This window comes from Phyllobates terribilis, unplaced genomic scaffold (genome assembly GCF_046119375.1).
Source record: "Phyllobates terribilis strain yellow unplaced genomic scaffold, ASM4611937v1 Scaffold_236__1_contigs__length_3049075, whole genome shotgun sequence".
Taxonomy (NCBI): domain Eukaryota; kingdom Metazoa; phylum Chordata; class Amphibia; order Anura; family Dendrobatidae; genus Phyllobates; species Phyllobates terribilis.
In genome coordinates this window covers 817,740-835,973 of record NW_027362996.1, presented here as the reverse complement: position 1 = coordinate 835,973, position 18,234 = coordinate 817,740, and the positions used below count along the sequence as shown (strand labels likewise).

At 45.9% G+C, this 18,234-nt stretch overlaps 13 non-coding genes and 2 pseudogenes across 13 annotated transcripts; all 15 read right to left on the bottom strand.

The window, feature by feature from the left end:
• Positions 1-25: 25 nt before the first annotated feature.
• Positions 26-207, bottom strand: LOC141216865 (U2 spliceosomal RNA). Its single transcript, XR_012285846.1, has one exon. It is a non-coding gene; the product is annotated as a U2 spliceosomal RNA (small nuclear RNA).
• A 794-nt stretch (positions 208-1,001) lies between these two features.
• LOC141216952 (U2 spliceosomal RNA) lies at positions 1,002-1,093 on the bottom strand (annotated as a pseudogene).
• A 1,120-nt stretch (positions 1,094-2,213) lies between these two features.
• Positions 2,214-2,404, bottom strand: LOC141217202 (U2 spliceosomal RNA). The gene has a single exon (XR_012286071.1). It is a non-coding gene; the product is annotated as a U2 spliceosomal RNA (small nuclear RNA).
• Positions 2,405-3,523: 1,119 nt separating this feature from the next.
• LOC141216737 (U2 spliceosomal RNA) lies at positions 3,524-3,717 on the bottom strand. Its single transcript, XR_012285756.1, has one exon. It is a non-coding gene; the product is annotated as a U2 spliceosomal RNA (small nuclear RNA).
• Positions 3,718-4,681: 964 nt separating this feature from the next.
• On the bottom strand, positions 4,682-4,797 carry LOC141216909 (U2 spliceosomal RNA; annotated as a pseudogene).
• Positions 4,798-5,917: 1,120 nt separating this feature from the next.
• Positions 5,918-6,108, bottom strand: LOC141217201 (U2 spliceosomal RNA). The gene has a single exon (XR_012286070.1). It is a non-coding gene; the product is annotated as a U2 spliceosomal RNA (small nuclear RNA).
• Positions 6,109-7,229: 1,121 nt separating this feature from the next.
• On the bottom strand, positions 7,230-7,420 carry LOC141217200 (U2 spliceosomal RNA). The gene has a single exon (XR_012286069.1). It is a non-coding gene; the product is annotated as a U2 spliceosomal RNA (small nuclear RNA).
• Positions 7,421-8,537: 1,117 nt separating this feature from the next.
• On the bottom strand, positions 8,538-8,728 carry LOC141217199 (U2 spliceosomal RNA). The gene has a single exon (XR_012286068.1). It is a non-coding gene; the product is annotated as a U2 spliceosomal RNA (small nuclear RNA).
• A 1,124-nt stretch (positions 8,729-9,852) lies between these two features.
• LOC141217198 (U2 spliceosomal RNA) lies at positions 9,853-10,043 on the bottom strand. Its single transcript, XR_012286067.1, has one exon. It is a non-coding gene; the product is annotated as a U2 spliceosomal RNA (small nuclear RNA).
• A 1,124-nt stretch (positions 10,044-11,167) lies between these two features.
• Positions 11,168-11,358, bottom strand: LOC141217197 (U2 spliceosomal RNA). The gene has a single exon (XR_012286066.1). It is a non-coding gene; the product is annotated as a U2 spliceosomal RNA (small nuclear RNA).
• A 1,119-nt stretch (positions 11,359-12,477) lies between these two features.
• LOC141217196 (U2 spliceosomal RNA) lies at positions 12,478-12,668 on the bottom strand. The gene has a single exon (XR_012286065.1). It is a non-coding gene; the product is annotated as a U2 spliceosomal RNA (small nuclear RNA).
• Positions 12,669-13,789: 1,121 nt separating this feature from the next.
• Positions 13,790-13,980, bottom strand: LOC141216534 (U2 spliceosomal RNA). Its single transcript, XR_012285564.1, has one exon. It is a non-coding gene; the product is annotated as a U2 spliceosomal RNA (small nuclear RNA).
• Positions 13,981-15,099: 1,119 nt separating this feature from the next.
• LOC141217195 (U2 spliceosomal RNA) lies at positions 15,100-15,290 on the bottom strand. The gene has a single exon (XR_012286064.1). It is a non-coding gene; the product is annotated as a U2 spliceosomal RNA (small nuclear RNA).
• Positions 15,291-16,410: 1,120 nt separating this feature from the next.
• On the bottom strand, positions 16,411-16,601 carry LOC141217193 (U2 spliceosomal RNA). The gene has a single exon (XR_012286062.1). It is a non-coding gene; the product is annotated as a U2 spliceosomal RNA (small nuclear RNA).
• Positions 16,602-17,722: 1,121 nt separating this feature from the next.
• LOC141217192 (U2 spliceosomal RNA) lies at positions 17,723-17,913 on the bottom strand. The gene has a single exon (XR_012286061.1). It is a non-coding gene; the product is annotated as a U2 spliceosomal RNA (small nuclear RNA).
• Positions 17,914-18,234: the final 321 nt, after the last annotated feature.

The following is an 18,234-nucleotide window of genomic DNA, read 5'->3' as shown; positions in this document are numbered from 1 at the left end:
TCTGATTTTAGAAACTGCATTAAAGAAGGGGTGCACCGGTCCTGGAGATACTGCAATACCAGGTCAATGCGTGGAGTGGACAGAGCAAGCTCTTTTTCCATCTCCCTGTTCTAAAAATCCATTTAATATATGGTCCCCAGACAGGGGACGTATCAGATATTAAACTGATAAGAACAGATTTTTTTTTTTTTTTTTCGAAAGCCCGAATTCGTGTACAAAACCCGAGTGCGCTTAAAAAAGTGACAAGTGCCACAAAAAAAGTGCACTAGGATGCTGGTCTTCTTGGAACCCTCTCCAAAAGGAGAAGGGTCCCCCAAACCATTCCCCGTCCCTCCGAGCCAAAAGGCCACAGCGAGGCACAGGGACAAAAAGCCACCTCCAGCCGAAGCCAGAGGCGACCCAATCTTACCCCCAGCACCTGCCCGAGTTCTCACCCGAGCAAGACACTGGGAGCCAAAGACTGTGCTCCCCTCCCGGAAGAGGGGAGCCAACAACGCTCTCCTCCCGAAAGAGGAGAGCCAGGGGGGTTCAGGGGGTAGCGGAACCTGATGGCCACACACTCCCCCCCTAGACCTGCCAAGAGAGGAACCCGTAAGGGAACCGCATCCTGACAAAATCCTAGTAGGACGTGACACACGTGAATAAGTGGACACACAGTGACAAAGAAATTAAATAAATAGTGAAGGTTTCACAGTATAATACTGCCCGGACCTTCGACCGGGAATTGAAAAATTCCCCATCCTAAGGCCAGAAGGCCCGGAATAAGGGTGTGTGCGAAGAAAGAAAATTTGAAGTGCTTGTGCAAATGTGCCATAAACTCAAGTGGGGTTCCCAATCCCAGTGAGTTAAGGCACCCCAGGGTCACCACTCCTGGGGCACTTCACACTTCGGGCTTTCGATCTTCCCCGGCCCAATGGCGTCGATCCTGGGGGGCCATGCTTTCCACCAGATGACTATATTTGCCACCTGGCGTACTAACAAGCGCCTAAACCCCAGTGTGCATAATGTATCAATCTACTAGGGCGGCCAACATCCAAAACCGCCTTTTCGAAAGATACTACACTTGATCTTAGCCAAAAGGCCGAGAAGCGATAACCAGAATTGGTTTCCGACTACGGTGCCACCCAAGGATTCTGAAAAGTCCATTTGTGGAGATGGCCACCTGGACTCCCGTTAAGAAGACATGCTGTCAACCTCTAGATCCCTCACATGCCTGCACTTTTCGGCTTGCTGCTGCTGCAATCCACGCGTTTTAGATCTGCATAACTCCACCTCTTTTAGCACAGTACCCTCAACCCCCGGCTGTTCCCACCCGCCTCAACACCGTTGGAAGGGAGGAGAACCAATTAAGGCGGGGGGGGGGTGGAACGAGCAGCTGTCTACCCTTAGCAGGAGGGTTGCTGATTAATTACCTCTCCTGCTGCTGCTGCTGCTGGCTGTCCAGCAGCAGACTGAAGGTGGCTGCTGCTGTGCGCAGGTATATAAAGGCTCAGAGCCTATTATGACACGCGCAGCCAGCGTTCCATTGCCACATTCCGTCTACTGCAGGCGGGATACCTGGATGGCTGAATGTCACTGAGAAGCTCACAGAGACCGCCATAAGCAACAGTTTAAAAGAATGCCACAGACTAATCAACCAAACTTTTTGGGTTGGTTTCTCTTTTATAGTCTGCAGGCATTAAATGAAAGAAGTCAGTGTTCCAGCAGAGGGAGACAACGTTTCAGAAAAGGCATTGTAGCAAACCAAAAAAGAAATTTTAAGCGCAGCAGAGTAACCAGCTCACATACCTGTTAGCTCAGGTGAGTTTAAAAGGCTGCTATTGATAACAAGGGCATTTGCTAAATAGATGGTGTGTGTGCAACAATATACTGAAAGGTCAATTATATTGTGCAGCTTATCTCACCACCTGTAGTTATTTAGGTGAAAGCTCCAAAATGCTTGCCTAATATGTCTGTTTATCCAAAAGGAAGTATAGAGGGAGAGCTAGATAGATAGCATTGCATTACATTACATTACATGGCAATGCAATGCACAGTTGCTGAAGTTGAACCAAAATGAGCTTGTCATCTGGCTTCTGCAACTTTTAACATGAAAAATCCAATGAGGAGAAGAAAAGCAAAGCCAAAGAGTCCATCCCAAAATCCGACAAACAAGCAAAATGAACAAAAAGCATTGAATTCAATTCTTTCTGATTTTAGAAACTGCATTAAAGAAGGGGTGCACCGGTCCTGGAGATACTGCAATACCAGGTCAATGCGTGGAGTGGACAGAGCAAGCTCTTTTTCCATCTCCCTGTTCTAAAAATCCATTTAATATATGGTCCCCAGATAGGGGACGTATCAGATATTAAACTGATAAGAACAGATACTACACTTGATCTTAGCCAAAAGGCCGAGAAGCGATAACCAGAATTGGTTTCCGACTACGGTGCCACCCAAGGATTCTGAAAAGTCCATTTGTGGAGATGGCCACCTGGACTCCCGTTAAGAAGACATGCTGTCAACCTCTAGATCCCTCACATGCCTGCACTTTTCGGCTTGCTGCTGCTGCAATCCACGCGTTTTAGATCTGCATAACTCCACCTCTTTTAGCACAGTACCCTCAACCCCCGGCTGTTCCCACCCGCCTCAACACCGTTGGAAGGGAGGAGAACCAATTAAGGCGGGGGGGGGTGGAACGAGCAGCTGTCTACCCTTAGCAGGAGGGTTGCTGATTAATTACCTCTCCTGCTGCTGCTGCTGCTGGCTGTCCAGCAGCAGACTGAAGGTGGCTGCTGCTGTGCGCAGGTATATAAAGGCTCAGAGCCTATTATGACACGCGCAGCCAGCGTTCCATTGCCACATTCCGTCTACTGCAGGCGGGATACCTGGATGGCTGAATGTCACTGAGAAGCTCACAGAGACCGCCATAAGCAACAGTTTAAAAGAATGCCACAGACTAATCAACCAAACTTTTTGGGTTGGTTTCTCTTTTATAGTCTGCAGGCATTAAATGAAAGAAGTCAGTGTTCCAGCAGAGGGAGACAACGTTTCAGAAAAGGCATTGTAGCAAACCAAAAAAGAAATTTTAAGCGCAGCAGAGTAACCAGCTCACATACCTGTTAGATCAGGTGAGTTTAAAAGGCTGCTGTTGATAACAAGGGCATTTGCTAAATAGATGGTGTGTGTGCAACAATATACTGAAAGGTCAATTATATTGTGCAGCTTATCTCACCACCTGTAGTTATTTAGGTGAAAGCTCCAAAATGCTTGCCTAATATGTCTGTTTATCCAAAAGGAAGTATAGAGGGAGAGCTAGATAGATAGCATTGCATTACATTACATTACATGGCAATGCAATGCACAGTTGCTGAAGTTGAACCAAAATGAGCTTGTCATCTGGCTTCTGCAACTTTTAACATGAAAAATCCAATGAGGAGAAGAAAAGCAAAGCCAAAGAGTCCATCCCAAAATCCGACAAACAAGCAAAATGAACAAAAAGCATTGAATTCAATTCTTTCTGATTTTAGAAACTGCATTAAAGAAGGGGTGCACCGGTCCTGGAGATACTGCAATACCAGGTCAATGCGTGGAGTGGACAGAGCAAGCTCTTTTTCCATCTCCCTGTTCTAAAAATCCATTTAATATATGGTCCCCAGATAGGGGACGTATCAGATATTAAACTGATAAGAACAGATTTTTTTGATTGAATATATCTTTTATTAGCACAAAAAATAAGTTAACAGACAGTGTACAGTGCCGCAGCCCAGTACACACAGAATTCTACATCATATTTACATAGCATGAGGATACGACGCACTAACTAGACACATCACACCCCTATGCTACACAAAACACTCAATCTGAAAGAAAAAGCATGTCAATCAATACAGTACGACGGACCGTGATAAGGGATGGGGATTGGGAAAAAGGGGATGGGGAGGGGAAAATCACAGGCCCGAAGCTTTATTGAAAGACAAGACACATAAGGGGAGAGGGGGAGGAGGGGTTTAGTCCTCATCCTCGTCCTCCGGACCGTCCACGAAGGAATAGTCTCTGAGCAGGCTGTGGATCAGCCTGCGGCAGTCCTGGATGGACATCCTCTCCCTCCTCAAGATGAGCCGGTTCCTGGCGAACTGATAAGAACAGATTTTTGATTGAAGCTGCATCCAAGGCACTGAAAAATGTGACCGAAGTCACACCAAAACAGCGCACGAGGGGAGGATTCATGTGGACCCTTCCCGGAGGAGAGGGTCCCCAATAAACCATCCCCATCCCTCCGAGCCAGAAGGCCACAGCGAGGGTCAGGGATCTCCGATGCTCTCCCTAGCCGAAGCCGGAGAAGAGCCGTTTTCGTGCTCCCAGCTTCCATCTAGGCTGCCACCCTAGTGGAGCTGGAGCCTGTGTTGGTTTCTCAGCCCAAAGCTGACCGGACCTCCGACCGGGTTTATAAAAATTCCCCTTCCTAGCCCGGAGGCCAGGAATAGGGGGGGTTGCTCAGAAAGTATGATTGGCAAAGGTGCGGCGTGCTACGAAGCCAAGTCTTTCTGGGGTTCCCAGTCCCAGTAAGCTTGGACTCCCACCAGGGCGCCTACTCCTGGGGCACATTGCTCCAAAGCCCTCACACTTACCCAGCCTAGTGACTTCGATCCTGGAGGGCCATGTTTTCCATCAGATAACTCTATGAGCCACCTGGCGTACTAACAAGTGCACCAAACCAGTGTGTAATATGCATCAATTTACTAGGGCAGCCCAAGGACAAAACTGCCTTTTCAAAAGATACTACACTTGATCTTAGCCAAAAGGCCGAGAAGCGATAACCAGAATTGGTTTCCGACTACGGTGCCACCCAAGGATTCTGAAAAGTCCATTTGTGGAGATGGCCACCTGGACTCCCGTTAAGAAGACATGCTGTCAACCTCTAGATCCCTCACATGCCTGCACTTTTCGGCTTGCTGCTGCTGCAATCCACGCGTTTTAGATCTGCATAACTCCACCTCTTTTAGCACAGTACCCTCAACCCCCGGCTGTTCCCACCCGCCTCAACACCGTTGGAAGGGAGGAGAACCAATTAAGGCGGGGGGGGGGGTGGAACGAGCAGCTGTCTACCCTTAGCAGGAGGGTTGCTGATTAATTACCTCTCCTGCTGCTGCTGCTGCTGGCTGTCCAGCAGCAGACTGAAGGTTGCTGCTGCTGTGCGCAGGTATATAAAGGCTCAGAGCCTATTATGACACGCGCAGCCAGCGTTCCATTGCCACATTCCGTCTACTGCAGGCGGGATACCTGGATGCTGAATGTCACTGAGAAGCTCACAGAGACCGCCATAAGCAACAGTTTAAAAGAATGCCACAGACTAATCAACCAAACTTTTTGGGTTGGTTTCTCTTTTATAGTCTGCAGGCATTAAATGAAAGAAGTCAGTGTTCCAGCAGAGGGAGACAACGTTTCAGAAAAGGCATTGTAGCAAACCAAAAAAGAAATTTTAAGCGCAGCAGAGTAACCAGCTCACATACCTGTTAGCTCAGGTGAGTTTAAAAGGCTGCTGTTGATAACAAGGGCATTTGCTAAATAGATGGTGTGTGTGCAACAATATACTGAAAGGTCAATTATATTGTGCAGCTTATCTCACCACCTGTAGTTATTTAGGTGAAAGCTCCAAAATGCTTGCCTAATATGTCTGTTTATCCAAAAGGAAGTATAGAGGGAGAGCTAGATAGATAGCATTGCATTACATTACATTACATGGCAATGCAATGCACAGTTGCTGAAGTTGAACCAAAATGAGCTTGTCATCTGGCTTCTGCAACTTTTAACATGAAAAATCCAATGAGGAGAAGAAAAGCAAAGCCAAAGAGTCCATCCCAAAATCCGACAAACAAGCAAAATGAACAAAAAGCATTGAATTCAATTCTTTCTGATTTTAGAAACTGCATTAAAGAAGGGGTGCACCGGTCCTGGAGATACTGCAATACCAGGTCAATGCGTGGAGTGGACAGAGCAAGCTCTTTTTCCATCTCCCTGTTCTAAAAATCCATTTAATATATGGTCCCCAGATAGGGGACGTATCAGATATTAAACTGATAAGAACAGATACTACACTTGATCTTAGCCAAAAGGCCGAGAAGCGATAACCAGAATTGGTTTCCGACTACGGTGCCACCCAAGGATTCTGAAAAGTCCATTTGTGGAGATGGCCACCTGGACTCCCGTTAAGAAGACATGCTGTCAACCTCTAGATCCCTCACATGCCTGCACTTTTCGGCTTGCTGCTGCTGCAATCCACGCGTTTTAGATCTGCATAACTCCACCTCTTTTAGCACAGTACCCTCAACCCCCGGCTGTTCCCACCCGCCTCAACACCGTTGGAAGGGAGGAGAACCAATTAAGGCGGGGGGGGGGTTGGAACGAGCAGCTGTCTACCCTTAGCAGGAGGGTTGCTGATTAATTACCTCTCCTGCTGCTGCTGCTGCTGGCTGTCCAGCAGCAGACTGAAGGTGGCTGCTGCTGTGCGCAGGTATATAAAGGCTCAGAGCCTATTATGACACGCGCAGCCAGCGTTCCATTGCCACATTCCGTCTACTGCAGGCGGGATACCTGGATGGCTGAATGTCACTGAGAAGCTCACAGAGACCGCCATAAGCAACAGTTTAAAAGAATGCCACAGACTAATCAACCAAACTTTTTGGGTTGGTTTCTCTTTTATAGTCTGCAGGCATTAAATGAAAGAAGTCAGTGTTCCAGCAGAGGGAGACAACGTTTCAGAAAAGGCATTGTAGCAAACCAAAAAAGAAATTTTAAGCGCAGCAGAGTAACCAGCTCACATACCTGTTAGCTCAGGTGAGTTTAAAAGGCTGCTGTTGATAACAAGGGCATTTGCTAAATAGATGGTGTGTGTGCAACAATATACTGAAAGGTCAATTATATTGTGCAGCTTATCTCACCACCTGTAGTTATTTAGGTGAAAGCTCCAAAATGCTTGCCTAATATGTCTGTTTATCCAAAAGGAAGTATAGAGGGAGAGCTAGATAGATAGCATTGCATTACATTACATTACATGGCAATGCAATGCACAGTTGCTGAAGTTGAACCAAAATGAGCTTGTCATCTGGCTTCTGCAACTTTTAACATGAAAAATCCAATGAGGAGAAGAAAAGCAAAGCCAAAGAGTCCATCCCAAAATCCGACAAACAAGCAAAATGAACAAAAAGCATTGAATTCAATTCTTTCTGATTTTAGAAACTGCATTAAAGAAGGGGTGCACCGGTCCTGGAGATACTGCAATACCAGGTCAATGCGTGGAGTGGACAGAGCAAGCTCTTTTTCCATCTCCCTGTTCTAAAAATCCATTTAATATATGGTCCCCAGATAGGGGACGTATCAGATATTAAACTGATAAGAACAGATACTACACTTGATCTTAGCCAAAAGGCCGAGAAGCGATAACCAGAATTGGTTTCCGACTACGGTGCCACCCAAGGATTCTGAAAAGTCCATTTGTGGAGATGGCCACCTGGACTCCCGTTAAGAAGACATGCTGTCAACCTCTAGATCCCTCACATGCCTGCACTTTTCGGCTTGCTGCTGCTGCAATCCACGCGTTTTAGATCTGCATAACTCCACCTCTTTTAGCACAGTACCCTCAACCCCCGGCTGTTCCCACCCGCCTCAACACCGTTGGAAGGGAGGAGAACCAATTAAGGCGGGGGGGGGGTGGAACGAGCAGCTGTCTACCCTTAGCAGGAGGGTTGCTGATTAATTACCTCTCCTGCTGCTGCTGCTGGCTGTCCAGCAGCAGACTGAAGGTGGCTGCTGCTGTGCGCAGGTATATAAAAGCTCAGAGCCTATTATGACACGCGCAGCCAGCGTTCCATTGCCACATTCCGTCTACTGCAGGCGGGATACCTGGATGGCTGAATGTCACTGAGAAGCTCACAGAGACCGCCATAAGCAACAGTTTAAAAGAATGCCACAGACTAATCAACCAAACTTTTTGGGTTGGTTTCTCTTTTATAGTCTGCAGGCATTAAATGAAAGAAGTCAGTGTTCCAGCAGAGGGAGACAACGTTTCAGAAAAGGCATTGTAGCAAACCAAAAAAGAAATTTTAAGCGCAGCAGAGTAACCAGCTCACATACCTGTTAGCTCAGGTGAGTTTAAAAGGCTGCTGTTGATAACAAGGGCATTTGCTAAATAGATGGTGTGTGTGCAACAATATACTGAAAGGTCAATTATATTGTGCAGCTTATCTCACCACCTGTAGTTATTTAGGTGAAAGCTCCAAAATGCTTGCCTAATATGTCTGTTTATTCAAAAGGAAGTATAGAGGGAGAGCTAGATAGATAGCATTGCATTACATTACATTACATGGCAATGCAATGCACAGTTGCTGAAGTTGAACCAAAATGAGCTTGTCATCTGGCTTCTGCAACTTTTAACATGAAAAATCCAATGAAGAGAAGAAAAGCAAAGCCAAAGAGTCCATCCCAAAATCCGACAAACAAGCAAAATGAACAAAAAGCATTGAATTCAATTCTTTCTGATTTTAGAAACTGCATTAAAGAAGGGGTGCACCGGTCCTGGAGATACTGCAATACCAGGTCAATGCGTGGAGTGGACAGAGCAAGCTCTTTTTCCATCTCCCTGTTCTAAAAATCCATTTAATATATGGTCCCCAGATAGGGGACGTATCAGATATTAAACTGATAAGAACAGATACTACACTTGATCTTAGCCAAAAGGCCGAGAAGCGATAACCAGAATTGGTTTCCGACTACGGTGCCACCCAAGGATTCTGAAAAGTCCATTTGTGGAGATGGCCACCTGGACTCCCGTTAAGAAGACATGCTGTCAACCTCTAGATCACTCACATGCCTGCACTTTTCGGCTTGCTGCTGCTGCAATCCACGCGTTTTAGATCTGCATAACTCCACCTCTTTTAGCACAGTACCCTCAACCCCCGGCTGTTCCCACCCGCCTCAACACCGTTGGAAGGGAGGAGAACCAATTAAGGCGGGGGGGGGGGTGGAACGAGCAGCTGTCTACCCTTAGCAGGAGGGTTGCTGATTAATTACCTCTCCTGCTGCTGCTGCTGCTGCTGGCTGTCCAGCAGCAGACTGAAGGTGGCTGCTGCTGTGCGCAGGTATATAAAGGCTCAGAGCCTATTATGACACGCGCAGCCAGCGTTCCATTGCCACATTCCGTCTACTGCAGGCGGGATACCTGGATGGCTGAATGTCACTGAGAAGCTCACAGAGACCGCCATAAGCAACAGTTTAAAAGAATGCCACAGACTAATCAACCAAACTTTTTGGGTTGGTTTCTCTTTTATAGTCTGCAGGCATTAAATGAAAGAAGTCAGTGTTCCAGCAGAGGGAGACAACGTTTCAGAAAAGGCATTGTAGCAAACCAAAAAAGAAATTTTAAGCACAGCAGAGTAACCAGCTCACATACCTGTTAGCTCAGGTGAGTTTAAAAGGCTGCTGTTGATAACAAGGGCATTTGCTAAATAGATGGTGTGTGTGCAACAATATACTGAAAGGTCAATTATATTGTGCAGCTTATCTCACCACCTGTAGTTATTTAGGTGAAAGCTCCAAAATGCTTGCCTAATATGTCTGTTTATCCAAAAGGAAGTATAGAGGGAGAGCTAGATAGATAGCATTGCATTACATTACATTACATGGCAATGCAATGCACAGTTGCTGAAGTTGAACCAAAATGAGCTTGTCATCTGGCTTCTGCAACTTTTAACATGAAAAATCCAATGAGGAGAAGAAAAGCAAAGCCAAAGAGTCCATCCCAAAATCCGACAAACAAGCAAAATGAACAAAAAGCATTGAATTCAATTCTTTCTGATTTTAGAAACTGCATTAAAGAAGGGGTGCACCGGTCCTGGAGATACTGCAATACCAGGTCAATGCGTGGAGTGGACAGAGCAAGCTCTTTTTCCATCTCCCTGTTCTAAAAATCCATTTAATATATGGTCCCCAGATAGGGGACGTATCAGATATTAAACTGATAAGAACAGATACTACACTTGATCTTAGCCAAAAGGCCGAGAAGCGATAACCAGAATTGGTTTCCGACTACGGTGCCACCCAAGGATTCTGAAAAGTCCATTTGTGGAGATGGCCACCTGGACTCCCGTTAAGAAGACATGCTGTCAACCTCTAGATCCCTCACATGCCTGCACTTTTCGGCTTGCTGCTGCTGCAATCCACGCGTTTTAGATCTGCATAACTCCACCTCTTTTAGCACAGTACCCTCAACCCCCGGCTGTTCCCACCCGCCTCAACATCGTTGGAAGGGAGGAGAACCAATTAAGGCGGGGGGGGGGGGGGTGGAACGAGCAGCTGTCTACCCTTAGCAGGAGGGTTGCTGATTAATTACCTCTCCTGCTGCTGCTGCTGCTGGCTGTCCAGCAGCAGACTGAAGGTGGCTGCTGCTGTGCGCAGGTATATAAAGGCTCAGAGCCTATTATGACACGCGCAGCCAGCGTTCCATTGCCACATTCCGTCTACTGCAGGCGGGATACCTGGATGGCTGAATGTCACTGAGAAGCTCACAGAGACCGCCATAAGCAACAGTTTAAAAGAATGCCACAGACTAATCAACCAAACTTTTTGGGTTGGTTTCTCTTTTATAGTCTGCAGGCATTAAATGAAAGAAGTCAGTGTTCCAGCAGAGGGAGACAACGTTTCAGAAAAGGCATTGTAGCAAACCAAAAAAGAAATTTTAAGCGCAGCAGAGTAACCAGCTCACATACCTGTTAGCTCAGGTGAGTTTAAAAGGCTGCTGTTGATAACAACGGCATTTGCTAAATAGATGGTGTGTGTGCAACAATATACTGAAAGGTCAATTATATTGTGCAGCTTATCTCACCACCTGTAGTTATTTAGGTGAAAGCTCCAAAATGCTTGCCTAATATGTCTGTTTATCCAAAAGGAAGTATAGAGGGAGAGCTAGATAGATAGCATTGCATTACATTACATTACATGGCAATGCAATGCACAGTTGCTGAAGTTGAACCAAAATGAGCTTGTCATCTGGCTTCTGCAACTTTTAACATGAAAAATCCAATGAGGAGAAGAAAAGCAAAGCCAAAGAGTCCATCCCAAAATCCGACAAACAAGCAAAATGAACAAAAAGCATTGAATTCAATTCTTTCTGATTTTAGAAACTGCATTAAAGAAGGGGTGCACCGGTCCTGGAGATACTGCAATACCAGGTCAATGCGTGGAGTGGACAGAGCAAGCTCTTTTTCCATCTCCCTGTTCTAAAAATCCATTTAATATATGGTCCCCAGATAGGGGACGTATCAGATATTAAACTGATAAGAACAGATACTACACTTGATCTTAGCCAAAAGGCCGAGAAGCGATAACCAGAATTGGTTTCCGACTACGGTGCCACCCAAGGATTCTGAAAAGTCCATTTGTGGAGATGGCCACCTGGACTCCCGTTAAGAAGACATGCTGTCAACCTCTAGATCCCTCACATGCCTGCACTTTTCGGCTTGCTGCTGCTGCAATCCACGCGTTTTAGATCTGCATAACTCCACCTCTTTTAGCACAGTACCCTCAACCCCCGGCTGTTCCCACCCGCCTCAACATCGTTGGAAGGGAGGAGAACCAATTAAGGCGGGGGGGGGTGGAACGAGCAGCTGTCTACCCTTAGCAGGAGGGTTGCTGATTAATTACCTCTCCTGCTGCTGCTGCTGCTGGCTGTCCAGCAGCAGACTGAAGGTGGCTGCTGCTGTGCGCAGGTATATAAAGGCTCAGAGCCTATTATGACACGCGCAGCCAGCGTTCCATTGCCACATTCCGTCTACTGCAGGCGGGATACCTGGATGGCTGAATGTCACTGAGAAGCTCACAGAGACCGCCATAAGCAACAGTTTAAAAGAATGCCACAGACTAATCAACCAAACTTTTTGGGTTGGTTTCTCTTTTATAGTCTGCAGGCATTAAATGAAAGAAGTCAGTGTTCCAGCAGAGGGAGACAACGTTTCAGAAAAGGCATTGTAGCAAACCAAAAAAGAAATTTTAAGCGCAGCAGAGTAACCAGCTCACATACCTGTTAGCTCAGGTGAGTTTAAAAGGCTGCTGTTGATAACAACGGCATTTGCTAAATAGATGGTGTGTGTGCAACAATATACTGAAAGGTCAATTATATTGTGCAGCTTATCTCACCACCTGTAGTTATTTAGGTGAAAGCTCCAAAATGCTTGCCTAATATGTCTGTTTATCCAAAAGGAAGTATAGAGGGAGAGCTAGATAGATAGCATTGCATTACATTACATTACATGGCAATGCAATGCACAGTTGCTGAAGTTGAACCAAAATGAGCTTGTCATCTGGCTTCTGCAACTTTTAACATGAAAAATCCAATGAGGAGAAGAAAAGCAAAGCCAAAGAGTCCATCCCAAAATCCGACAAACAAGCAAAATGAACAAAAAGCATTGAATTCAATTCTTTCTGATTTTAGAAACTGCATTAAAGAAGGGGTGCACCGGTCCTGGAGATACTGCAATACCAGGTCAATGCGTGGAGTGGACAGAGCAAGCTCTTTTTCCATCTCCCTGTTCTAAAAATCCATTTAATATATGGTCCCCAGATAGGGGACGTATCAGATATTAAACTGATAAGAACAGATACTACACTTGATCTTAGCCAAAAGGCCGAGAAGCGATAACCAGAATTGGTTTCCGACTACGGTGCCACCCAAGGATTCTGAAAAGTCCATTTGTGGAGATGGCCACCTGGACTCCCGTTAAGAAGACATGCTGTCAACCTCTAGATCCCTCACATGCCTGCACTTTTCGGCTTGCTGCTGCTGCAATCCACGCGTTTTAGATCTGCATAACTCCACCTCTTTTAGCACAGTACCCTCAACCCCCGGCTGTTCCCACCCGCCTCAACACCGTTGGAAGGGAGGAGAACCAATTAAGGCGGGGGGGGGGGTGGAACGAGCAGCTGTCTACCCTTAGCAGGAGGGTTGCTGATTAATTACCTCTCCTGCTGCTGCTGCTGCTGGCTGTCCAGCAGCAGACTGAAGGTGGCTGCTGCTGTGCGCAGGTATATAAAGGCTCAGAGCCTATTATGACACGCGCAGCCAGCGTTCCATTGCCACATTCCGTCTACTGCAGGCGGGATACCTGGATGGCTGAATGTCACTGAGAAGCTCACAGAGACCGCCATAAGCAACAGTTTAAAAGAATGCCACAGACTAATCAACCAAACTTTTTGGGTTGGTTTCTCTTTTATAGTCTGCAGGCATTAAATGAAAGAAGTCAGTGTTCCAGCAGAGGGAGACAACGTTTCAGAAAAGGCATTGTAGCAAACCAAAAAAGAAATTTTAAGCGCAGCAGAGTAACCAGCTCACATACCTGTTAGCTCAGGTGAGTTTAAAAGGCTGCTGTTGATAACAAGGGCATTTGCTAAATAGATGGTGTGTGTGCAACAATATACTGAAAGGTCAATTATATTGTGCAGCTTATCTCACCACCTGTAGTTATTTAGGTGAAAGCTCCAAAATGCTTGCCTAATATGTCTGTTTATCCAAAAGGAAGTATAGAGGGAGAGCTAGATAGATAGCATTGCATTACATTACATTACATGGCAATGCAATGCACAGTTGCTGAAGTTGAACCAAAATGAGCTTGTCATCTGGCTTCTGCAACTTTTAACATGAAAAATCCAATGAGGAGAAGAAAAGCAAAGCCAAAGAGTCCATCCCAAAATCCGACAAACAAGCAAAATGAACAAAAAGCATTGAATTCAATTCTTTCTGATTTTAGAAACTGCATTAAAGAAGGGGTGCACCGGTCCTGGAGATACTGCAATACCAGGTCAATGCGTGGAGTGGACAGAGCAAGCTCTTTTTCCATCTCCCTGTTCTAAAAATCCATTTAATATATGGTCCCCAGATAGGGGAGGTATCAGATATTAAACTGATAAGAACAGATACTACACTTGATCTTAGCCAAAAGGCCGAGAAGCGATAACCAGAATTGGTTTCCGACTACGGTGCCACCCAAGGATTCTGAAAAGTCCATTTGTGGAGATGGCCACCTGGACTCCCGTTAAGAAGACATGCTGTCAACCTCTAGATCCCTCACATGCCTGCACTTTTCGGCTTGCTGCTGCTGCAATCCACGCGTTTTAGATCTGCATAACTCCATCTCTTTTAGCACAGTACCCTCAACCCCCGGCTGTTCCCACCCGCCTCAACACCGTTGGAAGGGAGGAGAACCAATTAAGGCGGGGGGGGGTGGAACGAGCAGCTGTCTACCCTTAGCAGGAGGGTTGCTGATTAATTACCTCTCCTGCTGCTGCTGCTGCTGGCTGTCCAGCAGCAGACTGAAGGTGGCTGCTGCTGTGCGCAGGTATATAAAGGCTCAGAGCCTATTATGACATGCGCAGCCAGCGTTCCATTGCCACATTCCGTCTACTGCAGGCGGGATACCTGGATGGCTGAATGTCACTGAGAAGCTCACAGAGACCGCCATAAGCAACAGTTTAAAAGAATGCCACAGACTAATCAACCAAACTTTTTGGGTTGGTTTCTCTTTTATAGTCTGCAGGCATTAAATGAAAGAAGTCAGTGTTCCAGCAGAGGGAGACAACGTTTCAGAAAAGGCATTGTAGCAAACCAAAAAAGAAATTTTAAGCGCAGCAGAGTAACCAGCTCACATACCTGTTAGCTCAGGTGAGTTTAAAAGGCTGCTGTTGATAACAAGGGCATTTGCTAAATAGATGGTGTGTGTGCAACAATATACTGAAAGGTCAATTATATTGTGCAGCTTATCTCACCACCTGTAGTTATTTAGGTGAAAGCTCCAAAATGCTTGCCTAATATGTCTGTTTATCCAAAAGGAAGTATAGAGGGAGAGCTAGATAGATAGCATTGCATTACATTACATTACATGGCAATGCAATGCACAGTTGCTGAAGTTGAACCAAAATGAGCTTGTCATCTGGCTTCTGCAACTTTTAACATGAAAAATCCAATGAGGAGAAGAAAAGCAAAGCCAAAGAGTCCATCCCAAAATCCGACAAACAAGCAAAATGAACAAAAAGCATTGAATTCAATTCTTTCTGATTTTAGAAACTGCATTAAAGAAGGGGTGCACCGGTCCTGGAGATACTGCAATACCAGGTCAATGCGTGGAGTGGACAGAGCAAGCTCTTTTTCCATCTCCCTGTTCTAAAAATCCATTTAATATATGGTCCCCAGATAGGGGACGTATCAGATATTAAACTGATAAGAACAGATACTACACTTGATCTTAGCCAAAAGGCCGAGAAGCGATAACCAGAATTGGTTTCCGACTACGGTGCCACCCAAGGATTCTGAAAAGTCCATTTGTGGAGATGGCCACCTGGACTCCCGTTAAGAAGACATGCTGTCAACCTCTAGATCCCTCACATGCCTGCACTTTTCGGCTTGCTGCTGCTGCAATCCACGCGTTTTAGATCTGCATAACTCCACCTCTTTTAGCACAGTACCCTCAACCCCCGGCTGTTCCCACCCGCCTCAACACCGTTGGAAGGGAGGAGAACCAATTAAGGCGGGGGGGGGGTGGAACGAGCAGCTGTCTACCCTTAGCAGGAGGGTTGCTGATTAATTACCTCTCCTGCTGCTGCTGCTGCTGGCTGTCCAGCAGCAGACTGAAGGTGGCTGCTGCTGTGCGCAGGTATATAAAGGCTCAGAGCCTATTATGACACGCGCAGCCAGCGTTCCATTGCCACATTCCGTCTACTGCAGGCGGGATACCTGGATGGCTGAATGTCACTGAGAAGCTCACAGAGACCGCCATAAGCAACAGTTTAAAAGAATGCCACAGACTAATCAACCAAACTTTTTGGGTTGGTTTCTCTTTTATAGTCTGCAGGCATTAAATGAAAGAAGTCAGTGTTCCAGCAGAGGGAGACAACGTTTCAGAAAAGGCATTGTAGCAAACCAAAAAAGAAATTTTAAGCGCAGCAGAGTAACCAGCTCACATACCTGTTAGCTCAGGTGAGTTTAAAAGGCTGCTGTTGATAACAAGGGCATTTGCTAAATAGATGGTGTGTGTGCAACAATATACTGAAAGGTCAATTATATTGTGCAGCTTATCTCACCACCTGTAGTTATTTAGGTGAAAGCTCCAAAATGCTTGCCTAATATGTCTGTTTATCCAAAAGGAAGTATAGAGGGAGAGCTAGATAGATAGCATTGCATTACATTACATTACATGGCAATGCAATGCACAGTTGCTGAAGTTGAACCAAAATGAGCTTGTCATCTGGCTTCTGCAACTTTTAACATGAAAAATCCAATGAGGAGAAGAAAAGCAAAGCCAAAGAGTCCATCCCAAAATCCGACAAACAAGCAAAATGAACAAAAAGCATTGAATTCAATTCTTTCTGATTTTAGAAACTGCATTAAAGAAGGGGTGCACCGGTCCTGGAGATACTGCAATACCAGGTCAATGCGTGGAGTGGACAGAGCAAGCTCTTTTTCCATCTCCCTGTTCTAAAAATCCATTTAATATATGGTCCCCAGATAGGGGACGTATCAGATATTAAACTGATAAGAACAGATACTACACTTGATCTTAGCCAAAAGGCCGAGAAGCGATAACCAGAATTGGTTTCCAACTACGGTGCCACCCAAGGATTCTGAAAAGTCCATTTGTGGAGATGGCCACCTGGACTCCCGTTAAGAAGACATGCTGTCAACCTCTAGATCCCTCACATGCCTGCACTTTTCGGCTTGCTGCTGCTGCAATCCACGCATTTTAGATCTGCATAACTCCACCTCTTTTAGCACAGTACCCTCAACCCCCGGCTGTTCCCACCCGCCTCAACACCGTTGGAAGGGAGGAGAACCAATTAAGGCGGGGGGGGGGGTGGAACGAGCAGCTGTCTACCCTTAGCAGGAGGGTTGCTGATTAATTACCTCTCCTGCTGCTGCTTCTGCTGGCTGTCCAGCAGCAGACTGAAGGTGGCTGCTGCTGTGCGCAGGTATATAAAGGCTCAGAGCCTATTATGACACGCGCAGCCAACGTTCCATTGCCACATTCCGTCTACTGCAGGCGGGATACCTGGATGGCTGAATGTCACTGAGAAGCTCACAGAGACCGCCATAAGCAACAGTTTAAAAGAATGCCACAGACTAATCAACCAAACTTTTTGGGTTGGTTTCTCTTTTATAGTCTGCAGGCATTAAATGAAAGAAGTCAGTGTTCCAGCAGAGGGAGACAACGTTTCAGAAAAGGCATTGTAGCAAACCAAAAAAGAAATTTTAAGCGCAGCAGAGTAACCAGCTCACATACCTGTTAGCTCAGGTGAGTTTAAAAGGCTGCTGTTGATAACAAGGGCATTTGCTAAATAGATGGTGTGTGTGCAACAATATACTGAAAGGTCAATTATATTGTGCAGCTTATCTCACCACCTGTAGTTATTTAGGTGAAAGCTCCAAAATGCTTGCCTAATATGTCTGTTTATCCAAAAGGAAGTATAGAGGGAGAGCTAGATAGATAGCATTGCATTACATTACATTACATGGCAATGCAATGCACAGTTGCTGAAGTTGAACCAAAATGAGCTTGTCATCTGGCTTCTGCAACTTTTAACATGAAAAATCCAATGAGGAGAAGAAAAGCAAAGCCAAAGAGTCCATCCCAAAATCCGACAAACAAGCAAAATGAACAAAAAGCATTGAATTCAATTCTTTCTGATTTTAGAAACTGCATTAAAGAAGGGGTGCACCGGTCCTGGAGATACTGCAATACCAGGTCAATGCGTGGAGTGGACAGAGCAAGCTCTTTTTCCATCTCCCTGTTCTAAAAATCCATTTAATATATGGTCCCCAGATAGGGGACGTATCAGATATTAAACTGATAAGAACAGATACTACACTTGATCTTAGCCAAAAGGCCGAGAAGCGATAACCAGAATTGGTTTCCGACTACGGTGCCACCCAAGGATTCTGAAAAGTCCATTTGTGGAGATGGCCACCTGGACTCCCGTTAAGAAGACATGCTGTCAACCTCTAGATCCCTCACATGCCTGCACTTTTCGGCTTGCTGCTGCTGCAATCCACGCGTTTTAGATCTGCATAACTCCACCTCTTTTAGCACAGTACCCTCAACCCCCGGCTGTTCCCACCCGCCTCAACACCGTTGGAAGGGAGGAGAACCAATTAAGGCGGGGGGGGGGTGGAACGAGCAGCTGTCTACCCTTAGCAGGAGGGTTGCTGATTAATTACCT